The following is a 12881-nucleotide window of genomic DNA, read 5'->3' on the forward strand; positions in this document are numbered from 1 at the left end:
TCACACAGGCACTGGGCATAACACAAGGACATGAGAAGGTAATGCCTTCTCTTAGCCAAGAATGCAAATCTAGACCTGCACAGCAGTCCTGAACTTTAAAACGCTCTTGTGTGTGACCACTAATTTTATGATCTTTAGATTGATATAGATGATTTGAAAAAAAAAATGTGGACTCACTAGGGCCTGGACCCAGCAGCCAAAAGAGACTCTTGGTGTCAACATAATGCTCCACCCTAATCTGTAGCACTTGCCACCTTCTGCAGTGTAAATTCTGCCATGATGGTTACTTTCCATCTGTCAACACTGTCGTGGGTACAGTAATAATAGCGCCAGGATCAGACTCCATCTGAAGATGTCAGCAGACCTCCCAGAGTGGCCCCAGACAGACAGCTCATCATTGTACTTTTCCTACTTTTCCTTACAGTGAGCTAGAAGTCTGTTTCCCTACAGCTTCTAACCCCAAGACTTGGCCTCACTCTGTGTAAGTTCTCAAAATAATGCTACTCATTGAGCCAGTGAATGTTCAAAGTCAAGTGCAGCTAGCTATCCTAAAACTAGAGAGCTAGTGTCGCCCACTTTACGGATAAAGAAACTGACTCTCCCCCTTTAATCCCAGCACTTGGGAGGCAGAGGCAGGTGGATATCTGAATTCAAGGTCAGCCTGGTCTACAGAGTGAGTTCCAGGACAGCCAGGGCTACACAGAGAAACCCTGTCTCAAAACAAAAGAAAAAAGAAAAAGAAAGGAAAAAAGATAACAAAAATCTGAGTCTCAAAGAATCTAATGATTTCCCTGCTTCTATACCATCACACTTTGTCACATTTGATGAAATCAAGGGTAAAATTTTCACAACACATGCCCTCTGAGTCTTTGTTCTTTAATTTGTTCATCTAGCATTTAAAAAAAAGATTTTGTCATATACACATGTATGTGTGCAGATACATACAAGCTAACTGTCAGGTGTTCTCTGTCACTATCTGCCTTATTCCCTAAAAACAAGGATCTCTCACTTAACTTGGAGCTAGGCTGGTATCCGGCAAGCTCCAGTGATTGCTGGCTTACCCGTCCTTGTTCTCCACCCTCCCCAGCACTGAACCCACATATTTTTTATGTGGGTGTTGGGGGTTTGAACTCAGGTCTTCATGCTTGCAAAGCAAGCACTCTCATGCCCTGAGCCATCTCCCCACCACAGACTTGTCTTAGTTGCCCTTGTCTTGTAGGTCTCTGTTGAGACAGTGTCTTTATAGAAACCAGGCACCCTGGAGCTAGCTGGACTGCAGATGCTGAGTGTAGGAGTCCACACTCCAAACAATCGATATATTAATTTTTTTAGTCATTTTAACAACTAACAGCTTCACTTTTCAAAAGTCAAAAGGGTAATTTCAGAGAAATGCAGAAAGAGGCAGAGGTTTAATACAGTGGGCAAGGAGCACAGATCATTGGAGGGCATTTGCCTAGCATGTGAAGAATGAGGTTCGATTCCTAGCACCACATACAGGAAGTTTAACTCATGAATGTCTTAAAACATTTGATGAACTAGAGTTTATATGGCCTAAAAAAAAAAAAAAAAAAAAAAAAAAAAAAAATACAATTTTTGCAAAACATTAAAGCTACCTTTTGTTGTTGTTGTTATTGAATCTTCCTTTCCACCAAAAAGAAACTTGAAAATTAGCATAGATCTTCCTGTCCCTGAGCTCTATCCAGTAACTAATCCCAAAGTCAAACAGGACACACCCTCCTATATACTCAGTGCTCCCAAGAAAACATTACACAACACCCCAGTACAACCTTGAAAAGACGTACAGTTCCAAGTTCCTCAAGTGTTTTAAAACCACTGTCCTCATTCATGATTTAAACTTCTTGTTTGTGGTGCTCGGAATAGAACCCCTGCTTTATCTTCAAATATCGCCACAGTCCTCGGTGTCTTTTAAATTCTGAACCATTGTCTCTCCAGCCTTCGGAACCACTAACATAAAGCAAGATAGACTTTACATTTATCTCTAGGGCCTTCCTTTCTCTCCCTCTTCCTCCCCCTCCTACCTCCTGCTCTTTTCCTTTCACCTCTGCCCTTCCCCCACACCCACCCACACACCCACACCACACACCCAATGCCTCGGGTCTCCTGTATCCCAAGCCAGCCAGCCTCCTGGCACCAGATACACCATGTACCATGTACCTTTCTCTTCTGCTCCCTAACTCCACCTCAGGGGTCACCATCACCACCTCCATTTTTGCAGGGCTGAAAATCCAGCCTGGAGCTGTGTGCCTGATACATAAGCACTCTACCCTTGAGCCACATTCCCAAGCCTTGTAGCTCTTTTTGCAAGACCAGTTTATTTTTCTTTCCAGCACAAGATGGATTTCTCTGTACCCATAATCAGTAACGCTCGATTGAGAAACCTCCTGTGTAGCAAGGTGGCCGGCAAGTAACAATTACTCACTGGAGTTCTGGGTTAAGAGACAGGCAAACCAGACAGCTGGCTGAACAATAAAGGAGAAAGGAATATCAAAATATCACCAAAACCTGCTGTAATGTGGGCCAGGTAATACATTTCTGGCCACCATACCTAACATAATCAAGGATTATATGAACGGGTTTTACCAAGTGGAAACAGAAAATGGTTTTAAGGAGAAAACATAAAGGACTCCCCATCTGTACAACAGCTTCTCGGTTGAGTGTTCCCAGGAGGCAAACAAAACCCTAAACAGACCTCAATGGCTAAGAGCTACATTTTAAACCTTAATTCTTGTCCCTGGAGCCCGAAGACATGCTCGTCTGAAATTCCAAAGCTCAGTAAGCAATCCAGGGCTGTTTACCAAGAACAGTAGTTTATTTAGTTACTTAAACCATAAACCCTTCACCAGCCCGTCTTTCCCCATCAGAAAACCATAAAATAAACCAAAAAGATTATCACAAATGATGATGAAAAGTCTGGTATCAGGATGGAGGTCCTAAGGATAACCCATAGGGTCACCTTTGTTCTTAGTCCAAGTGAGCTGAGCTGTCCATTAAAGAGTGACAAAAAGACTAGAAACATTTTCAAAATATTAAAACTTTATTGTTATGTTACCACATGTAATAAAACCCCTATTTTAGCATAAAGAATTACAGACATTTTATTAGCAGAAAAAAATAATTTTCCCCAACTATTGTTGGATACGTGTTTAAGACATACTAAAGGGATATGGGTTTGTATTGTGGCCAAATTCTGAGCCACACCAACTCTGGCTCCAGTGACTGGTTCTAACATCTGGAACCACGCAAAAATAAGTGGACCAGTTTCCATATGGCTGATCTTCAGATCCCCCTGCAGGCATCTCATCTCTGCTGAAATGAGCATACCCTCCGCTGAAAATGGCTTCAAGATCGTTACCTTCTTGGGGGGGGGGGTAGTCTAGCTTACTAGTGTTTCTGAGTGACTCCCAGCACCAAACACAATCTAAGAAATGTCTGGGGCCTAGAGAAATGGTTCAGAAGGTAAGAACTTGTGCTGGTTAGAATTATGCCCCCATAGATTCATGCCTTTAAAATCTTGGCCCATAGGGAGTAGCACTATTAGGAGGTGTGGCCTTGTTGGAGGAGGTGTGGCCTTGCTGAAAGAAGTGTGCCACTGTGGGTAAAGGGTTCTGAAGTCTCATGTAAGCTCAAGCTACACCCAGTGTAGAATATAGTCTTTTCCGGGCTGCTTTCAGAAGAGAGCCTCCTCCCGGCTGCCTGTGAAAGATGGTCCCTCCTGCTCCCTACAGATCAAGATGTAGAACTTCTGGCTCCTCCAGCATCTTGTTTATGGGCACACTGCCATGCTTCCCACCACGACAATAATGGAGTAAACCTCTGAAACTGTAAGTCAGCCTAAATTAAAAAAATGTTGTCCTTTATGAGAGTTGCCTTGGTCCTGGGGTCTCTTCACAGCAATGAAACCCTAACTAAGGCAGCTGTGCAAGCATGAGCTTCTAGCCCCTATGTAAAGAGCAAGGCTTGGCTCACTCGTGCTTGTGACCCCAGTGCTGAGAGGGTTGGAGACAGGAGGAATTCCAGGGCTTGTTGGAAACCAGCCCAGCTCCAGATTCAGTGGAAGGTCCTTCCTCAAGAGAAACAGAAGAGGGGTAGAACAGGGCACCTGATGTTCTCCTCTGGTCTTGTGCGAATTTGTGGGCTCACATGCACATACACATATGCATACTGCACATATTCCCCACAAGCATACTCATATACGAAGAAGAAGAAGAAGAAGAAGAAGAAGAAGAAGAAGAAGAAGAAGAAGAAGAAGAAGAAGAAGAAGAAGAAAAAGAAGAAGAAGAAGAAGAAGAAGAAGAAGAAGAAGAAGAAGAAGAAGAAGAAGAAGAAGAAGAAGAAGAAGAAGAAGAAGAAGAAGAAGAAGAAAGAGAAGAAGAAGAAAGAGAAGAAGAAGAAGGAGGAGGAGGAGGAGGAGGAGGAGGAAGAGAGGGAAGAGGAGGGAGAGGAGGATGAAAGGAGGAAAGGAGAGGAGGGGAGGAGGAAATGCAATGGAAAGAGGGAGGAAAAGAAATGTCTGATACCACGTTTATGACAGGCAGTCATGTTGGTCAACCTGTTTTGCCAACTTCATGGTCAAACAAGAAGGCAAGGGAACATGACACCAAATACCTTTACAGGACAGATTCCATGTCTTAAGCTTTCTAGAGACACAGAGAATTCTTGCCAGGCTAAGGCCAGCCAGTCAAGTCCAGTCCAGGGGCAGAAAGTGCCACACCATTCAAAGAGAAAACCCAACAAAAGGGTATGTGGTGCATAGGTGATTAGGAGGGTGGGAAGGAACACCAGAGCAGCACAGATAGTAACTGGTAGAAGTTGCTACCCTGGAAAATGCCTTGGAGTGGAGCTACAGACACCAGGAGCTATTGCCCAGGTGAAGGACGGGAACTTTAGCATCTAAGGCACTTTCTCCATGGGAATGTCATTGAGCTGAGACTGAATCTCAAGGGAATCCCACATCTCTTCTGAATCTGCCTTGGTACCCAAGCATGCTCATTCATTGCCAATAGCAGAACATGTGTGAAGGCCAGGTCTCAGAGCACAGGGAGTAATGAATGGGAGGTTTCAAGGAGCAGCAGGTAGCTGGGCCACTTGCCAGGTAAGCTTGGGGTACCCAGGAAAGAGAGGACACTCAGATATAGTTGAATTTCAAATAAACAATGACTAATGTTTTAGTTTATGTCTCAAATATCGCATAGGATATGCTTTTCCTAAAAAAAAAAAAAAAATTATTTGTTGTCTGAACATAATCAGAATCTTTCCTGTTATTTGTTTGTTTGTTTGTTTGTTTTTAATTTCCTCAGTCTGGCAATTCTAATGACACTCTCTCCAGATGGAGGTCTGGGGGTGCATCTGCATGACCACACACTCCTTGGACTCTGAGAAGAGATGCAGAAGCGGCTCACTTGGTTAGCACTGCCTCTCCTTGCCTGGAGAGCTCCTCAGCATACTTTCTTGACAAAGCCTAACAGGGAGCTATTGGCAATACAGAAACGCAAATACAGGAAAGTGGATCTAGGTTCGGAAGAAACCTTAAGTTGGGCTGGAGATGGCAGCTTGGTGGTGCTAATACTTCACAACTGCATGGATCCAAACGATTGCCCCTGATCTCAGTCAGCGTACAAAGTGATTAGGAGTAAGTGGCTCTTGGCTTTATGTGGTTTCAACCTGACCCCTAAACTTGCAAAATTTATGGTTTGGTTGTTTGTAGAAAGATGCCATTGACCAATTGCTATCCATCATTTCAAATTAATTCCATTAGACAACAACAGGATGAGGGAAGAGTGGTCTTTGCTTTTGATATTAACTTCTGGAAACAAGAAATGAATTAGGATCTCCAAGTCATTGCTGAGACCTGCGGAGGTGTAGGAAAGGCGCCGCCGCCTTGTGCTGTGCAGGAAAGGCTCTCAGATGTCACCAAAGAAACAGAGGCCAGGGAGCCCAGATCACCAGTGGACTCTGCTTATTTAGAAAAGGAAAGACCCATGAAGTGGCATAGGAGGTTAAGCAGGAGGAGGACTCGCCCTTGCCTGCGATTTCCGGTTTATAAACTGTTCTCTTGATGTCTTTAGAATCCCATACACCAAGGTCTCACAATTGAAGTTTTACAAAGTGTTTATACAAATATATAAAATAGGCATAGAAGTAAAATATTGCTTATTATGAATCAGAATTTTATCTTGGTAGACATATAATTTTAACAATTATTAAAGATAAAAGCAAATGTATGTACTAATGAGATGGATGTGCTTATTTTGGCTTACTAAATTAAATCTCAGCTAAATATTTGTTAATGCAGGACATGAACAATTTCCATGTTTTTCAGAGTCGATCAACATTTTGATTTTATAATTGTCAATGATGAGAAAGCTATTTCAGATAAATATATAGTACAAAATGCCAGAAACATGTTTAGGGCTATGTTGGAAATTCTGTCCTAATCCCAAGCCAAAAATTGCTGATTTTTTTTTTTAATGAAACTGAAATTAGCACCTCAAAGAACAAATTGGTGTCTGTCTGTGTGTGCATGGGCATATGCATTTGTTTGTGTGTATACATGTTCAGCACAGAGGTTAAGCCTCTGGTCTTGTCCCTCAGGTACCATCCTGCTTGTTTTTTAGACAGGGTCTCCCTGGCCTTGAACTCACCAAGTAGACTAGGCTGGCAGGCCAGGGAGCACCAGCCTTATGGCAATTTCTGTCTCTCCAACACTGGGGTTACAAATGAAAGCCCCATGTCCATCTTTTTAAATTATGGATGCTGAGAATTAAACTCAGGTCCTCAAGCTTGGTAGCAAGCCATTTTATCAATAGTGGTGTTCCCTTAGTCCCCAAAGAGCAATTTTTAAAATCTAACATTCTACACAATACACATTACACAATATGAGCCAAAGATATACAACTATTTTGATACTTACATGCTGAGGTCTGACTGCAGGAAATTATTAAAGATCTCTGTTTTCCATAATTAAACCATTATATTCCTATAAGCACAGGAAACTTTGCACGTACAATAAAAACACTGGAAATTCATAGCACCTAATCGCCTCAAATCTGAGCTGAGGTGTTCTTAGGAAGTGTTTGTTGGCTGTATGCTGTGTCAAAGGATAGCGTACATAGAAGACTACCATGAAGTCAGATGATATAACTCAGGAACATACTGCCAGAAGTACCTCACATTGGGTGTACATTTGATTTTGAACTGCTGGTAGGCCATCGTGCATTCAGAAAGTGTTTCCTGTTGCCAAGTTTTTCACAGCTTCTACATTCAGTTGTGCCACCCTCGTGGGATCACCACCCCACAGCATAAGAAGCTGTTGACCGAAGCTGTATGGGGTGGTGTCCTAGTTAGGATTACTATTGCTATGGTGAAACGCCATTCCCAGCATACATGTCCAGGTAAGAGCCCATCCCTGGGGGAAACCAGGACAGGAAGTCAAGCAGGGCAGGGTCCTGGAGGCCAAAGCTCATGCGGATACAGAGGTTTAGTCCATTATCACCATGGCAGGGAGCATAGAGGCACAGAGCCACATGTGGCACTGGAGAAGTATGTAAGAGTTCTACATCTTCATCCCTGCAGAAAGAGAGACGTGGGCCTGGCAACTGCTTTTGAAACTGAACAGCTCAGCCCCAGTGACACACTTCCTCCAACAAGGCCACACATTCCAATCCTGCTCAAATACTGCCACTCCCTGATGACTAAGCATTCAAATATATGAGCCTATGGGGGCCATTCTTATTTAAATGGCCATAGGTGGGGTGAGAAGGAAGATGACTAGCCAATCTCAACCTTTTTAAAACTAAGAATATTTGCATTAATTATTTGAGGATTTCATGCATATATTTAATATATTTTGAGCGCATTTCCCCCTTGTTCCTCCCCAAACACCTCCCAGATCCACCCCCTTTCCCACTGCCTCCCAACTTTGGATCCTCCTTTCTGTTTGATAACCTACTCAGTTCAGTTTGTACTGCACACATAATCATGGGTATGTGCTCATCTCCTGGTGCATGGTTGACCTATCCTTAAAGAAAATGAACTCTCCCTTCTTGAGAAGCCCTCAAATGCCAATAGCTCCTGAGTTAAGGGTGGGCACTCATGAATCCCTTCCACCCCCTACTCCATTCCAGAATGCTGTAGGGCTTGATCTTATGCAGCTCCTACTCACGCAACTGCAGCTGTTGTGATGTCAGAAGTACAGTGGTCCTGTCCTGCCCAGGAGACACTGTTTCAAACCATTCCTCCTTGAACTCTGGCTCTTCCGATCTTTCTGCTTCTTCTGAGGTGCTCCCTGATCCCTGGGGAGGCTGTGTGATTTTTGTGTTCCATTCACATGGAAGCACTCCCTAGCACTTACCATCTGAACTTTGGCCAGTTATGAATTCAATGAGCTACCTTCAAAAGTTGATTTCGGCTGACAAGCAGTATAGTCTGATCAAAAAATAGACTTATCGCAGATTCATTCAAAAGATAAGCCCTTAAATGCAGCTACCAGCTGGATTGGAGCTAACACTGATGCAAATATATGCATGAATTTTCTCCAGGCCAAAAAGGTGTTTGGAGGACTCGAAGGAGACAAAGTGTGGTGTGTAAAATATTTCAGGAGCAGTTGAGGGAGGTACCTAGTTTTCAGTTTTCTTAACCTTTCCTGGCATGTGTGCCCATCCATGCTCATGCACTCAAACACAAATGGTGCACACCCGCCTCACAGCTGTGAGCAGGGAGAAGGAAGAGCGCAGATTCCCAGCATTGTTGGTGAGTTTCCTGTAATCCAAATGAATGAGAATAAAATGGAAATAGCTGAAGGGGAGAATCCTCTGATTCTACAATAATTATTATTTTCCCTTGAAGGTTTTCAGCATCTCCTGCTACCTGCTTCCTGAATGGCACATATTTCTGCCATTACTGCACATACTAAATCCCCCCAAATTTAGTGGCTTAACGATGTTTATCCATTAACTGTGATACCTCCTATGGGCCATGCGTTCATTCAGGAGGAGCTTGGAGATGTAGTTCTGACTTTGATGAGACGAGAGGCAAGATATCAGCTGATGCCTCCGGTGAGGGCTCTGTGGGGTGAGAAGACCTTGCTAAGGGGCAGGGCTCACTCGCAGGATTTGGAGTTGGGTGGGAGGATCAGGTTTTCCACACAGACCTCTTTCAGGAATGCTAGAGTTGTCGTGACGTGGCAGTAGCTTTCCTCAGATCAAGACATCTAGGAGAGTGAAAGGCAGCCAGAAAAGCTCCTTTTGTGAATTGTGTTGGAGACAAGTTACATTAATTCTACTACATTCTTTTCATTAGACAGCCTTGACTAATCTTAGCTCAAATTCATCCAAGGGGAAAGGAATTAGACTCCATCCTTTGAAGGGACAATGTAGATCTGAACTGGATCCTGATGCTATAAGAAAATGCCGGAGACTGGATGTTTCATTAAAAAACAAAAAACAAAACATTGCTTCAAACTCTTCTGGAGCCTGAGAGCCTAAGATGAAAGCACTGTTGTGTGCTGAAGACCTTGTCTCTTCTTCTAAAGTGGTGCTAACCGAAGCACCTCTGCAGATAGATGTTATGTCTTCTCACATGATGGGGAGGGACAGACAGCCCAAAAGGGCCAATCTACTCTCTCAAGCCCTGTTTAATGGCCCTCATTTCACTTGAAAGGGATAGTCATCTTATCATTTAATAACCTTTAAAGGCCTCACTTCTTAAAACTATGGTATTGGGAATCAAGATTCAATGTCAATTTTGGAGGAGACACAAACATTCAAGCCATAGCAATGTGTCAAAGATTTTGTGAACATATTTTTTAATGTTTGACTCTCAAATCGAGTTTTTTTCTTTCATGTGCCAAATAAAATCCCCAACTTACTATACAGTGTCACAGAAATAAGGTTCCTGGTGACTGGCAGTTCCAGCTACTGAGCCAACAAAAGCTGTCAGTACAGTCTAGGCGCTCTGAAGGTTCACAGTGGTCACAGGTCGGGGAAAGTGTCAGCTTTATGATTTGAGCAAACAATGAAGACAACACCAAAACATCCCAACACATTCAATCTTGCAAGTCAGTGTCTTTGGATTTCCAGTGCAAAGGTGAGTCTTGAAATTGGGAAAGTCCAACCTACTTTCTGCCATTATAAAAAAAAAAAATCAATATATATCCGCAATCAGGAATGACGGCTTTGCCTATGAAATGGGAACACGGTTGTAGCCACACCACAAACATGTCTGCCTCTAACCTAAGGAAGGGAAAAAAATCCTCAGGATTATGAGTCTGATGCCTGGGAGAGGAATCTGAGCTCTGAGTCCTGATGGCTTTGGTGATTTTTCATCACCATGAGTGTGGCAGTTCACCCTGGAGCCTTGGTTAGTTTTGTGGCTGCTGTTGGCTTTGAAAGACCTCCAGGTTGTCTGCCTTTCAGGGCTAGAGCAGCAACCCTTATCTTATGACTCTTGGTTTGATTCTGGACTCTCAGATTTTCTTTGAATCTGAGCTGAAGTTTGCAGCCCACTTCCGAGGACAGTTCTCAGGAAGCAAGGCCAACTCTAGTCAGAAAGCCAAATACTGTGTCACAGTAATCTGCTACCTAGCTTCAGTGCCTTTCATCGGGACTAGAAAAGAAAGCTCAAAACCCAATCCCTATTGCTCTCTTAAGAGAAAGGCAAGAAGCTGTATGCTAGTCAGGGAGGAAAGACTGTGTCTTGGGGACCTGGAAAGGAAGAGTTCCTGTAGAGAAAAGCAATCATGGTTACAAATGCCTGAGCAACTACTTCTAAATCCTGGGACCTGGGAGAAACACCTAGGCATTGGGTGTGAACTTAAGGGACAGAGTCAGAGGACCAGGAAACAGATCACTGTCACATATGTAAGAGCTTCCGAGTGTTGAGGGGTCCAGAGGCATATGTTCCCACTTGGCCTCTCCACCTGGATTTATTCTAGAAGAATAAAGATGGTGGTGATCCCAGTCACATTCATCTTTCCCCTCCCCAGATGAGGGCTGATTTATAACTTTATACCATCTGTTGGTGTTAGCGGTGTGACTCTGGCTAATTAACAGCTCATAAAGGACTCTGCCTACAGCTGAGGCAGACAGTAACGGGCAAGGACCTCCCCATGTACTCCGGCAGTTTCCACTCAGAAGAAATTAAGATTGCATCTGGATCTAAACACGTGGCCCAACTCTTGGGGCTCTCCCTACCCTCTCTGAAAACCCTTGCCTATGCTACCGTCTTTCTAGTAGAGGATTCTGGGCAAGTCTGAGATCTAAGCCCTTGAGCCAAACATTCAGCAAAGATACTTTTACCTCCGATGGATTTAGGTAAGAGGGTCTCGGCTTCGTGAGGTTCATTTGTACTAGTAAGGGAACTTGATAGTTTGGTTGTTTTTGTTTTTGTTTTTAAATACAGTATAAGAAAAGGAGAAAATTCTAAAAACAAGAAATGTTACTTTCAGGATAACTATTTCAAGATGTGATGCAATAACCATAAAAATCAAAGGACTGGATGCATGGCTGATACTTTCTTAATCTCGGGAAATTCACTTCTCGAGTCTAATTTCCTTAGCTGTCCAGTTGGTAAGAAGTGTATTAAGGTGTGTTATAATTCTCAGGTGCTGATCAGGCAATATTTATCGATGCCTGTAAAGGTCTACAAATGGTGTTCTGTGCACGGACATGAAATAACCAATCAGAGGGCAGCTGTCTATTACGTCGACATTGTCCTTCCTGACAATCTCACTCCGTTCCTCCTAGACCCGCCCTTTCTGTCTCTTTCTAAATACCCCCTCCCCTCAGTACTTCCTAAAACCCCTTGAGGGTCCAGTGTCACAGAAAGAGTTGCAGTTCTCCAGAGCCGTCCGATGGCCTCGCCTGTGCCCTTCGCCTTTGGACAGGTGAAGCTATCAAAATGTACCCACAGGAGAAAAGTAAGGCTCATCCTGTGGGAGAGGTAAAGATTGTTTTTGAACATTTTTAGTTAGTCCCTTTTGCTTCTCAAAATAAACATCTTTGTGCACAGTTACAAGCTTTCCAAGATGTTACGAGGGGAAGGGAGATTCTTGCCAAAAACTTAAGCCCAGCCAGACAGGAATACGAAAATTTTGCTGCCTGTGGAAACACGTGACCAGACAGGACTTTGGCATAAAAAAGCTGTCGTGTGTGCTTAAATAACCGCAGCAGAGTCTTGGGGTGGCTCAGGGTACACAGGCCCAGTGGGGCTCACATAGTTTCTTTGATGGGTCCATTCAATGACAGCTCACAGAGCACGCTCAACTATTTATAGAATGTTCAAATCCAACTAGACAAACTTTGGTTTTGATAATTGGAGGGGTAAAGAGAGGCTTTTGTCTCTCTCTTCTCCTGTTTTTATTCTGTTTCCAGTTAACACTTGAAAACGTGCCTTAGGAAATGAGGTCCTAAGAAGTCTAATTGCAGTGTTACAGGACTATGACCTTACATGAGACATCCTCTCTGGACAGCAGCTACCTCCTCTGTAAAATAGTAATCATAATGCCTCCTAGACCTCCATGTTAGCTTTCCATCAATCTAACAAAACTTAAGATAAGACATTTTTTTTTAAAAAAAAAAAAAAAAGGTTAAATATGAGAGCAGTGGTGCACTTCTGAAATCCCAGCACAAGAGGATCGATCAGACATTCAAGGCTGTTTAGTTACACCTAGTTCAAGCCATCCTGGGCTATAAGAGACCTTGTCTCCAAAAAGCAGCCCCTGCCCCCCACACACACGCACATGTGTTCGAGCACACACACTCTCACACAAATGCATGCGTGAACAAAGTGAAAAGGTATATTTTGACTCAGGATTCATGGGATTGCCATATGTGATAATGGACTGCGGCACATTGTGCCAAGGC

Source organism: Mastomys coucha, unplaced genomic scaffold (genome assembly GCF_008632895.1).
Source record: "Mastomys coucha isolate ucsf_1 unplaced genomic scaffold, UCSF_Mcou_1 pScaffold17, whole genome shotgun sequence".
Classification (NCBI taxonomy): Eukaryota; Metazoa; Chordata; class Mammalia; order Rodentia; family Muridae; genus Mastomys; species Mastomys coucha.